Source organism: Octopus bimaculoides, chromosome 8 (assembly GCF_001194135.2).
Source record: "Octopus bimaculoides isolate UCB-OBI-ISO-001 chromosome 8, ASM119413v2, whole genome shotgun sequence".
In the NCBI taxonomy this organism is placed as follows: domain Eukaryota; kingdom Metazoa; phylum Mollusca; class Cephalopoda; order Octopoda; family Octopodidae; genus Octopus; species Octopus bimaculoides.
Window position 1 is genome coordinate 14,007,286 of NC_068988.1, and position 478 is coordinate 14,007,763.

Genomic DNA, 478 nt, shown 5'->3' on the forward strand with positions numbered 1-478 from the left:
TATACGAACACATATATCTATATATATACGTACACACACACATTCACACGCATACATGTGCGAGCAAACATATGCATACACACAGACATATAAATTCCTCGCTATGAAGAAAACTTAGCAGATATAGCTATTCGAATTCAAACAAAATCTACTTATATTTACGTATCCACAGCAAGACTCAACAACAAGGCTTACAATTTAAACTGTTGGTGTAGCTACGAGAAATTTTAATCGGCTTATCCAATGTACACCATATTGTGCATAAATATTCATTAGTTAATAAACCAAGTCACCAACGAATGTGCATTATGCAAATGAAGCTGGTTATTTCGGTTAATTTCTGGTTTGTGGTTGATAAGGGATATATTAATAATTTGTTAATAATAAATATAATGAATATGCTACTGAACAACACTGTATATCGAGAAATATGTACTTTTTGAATAATATGTATGTGTCAGTGTGTGCGTGTCTGTAT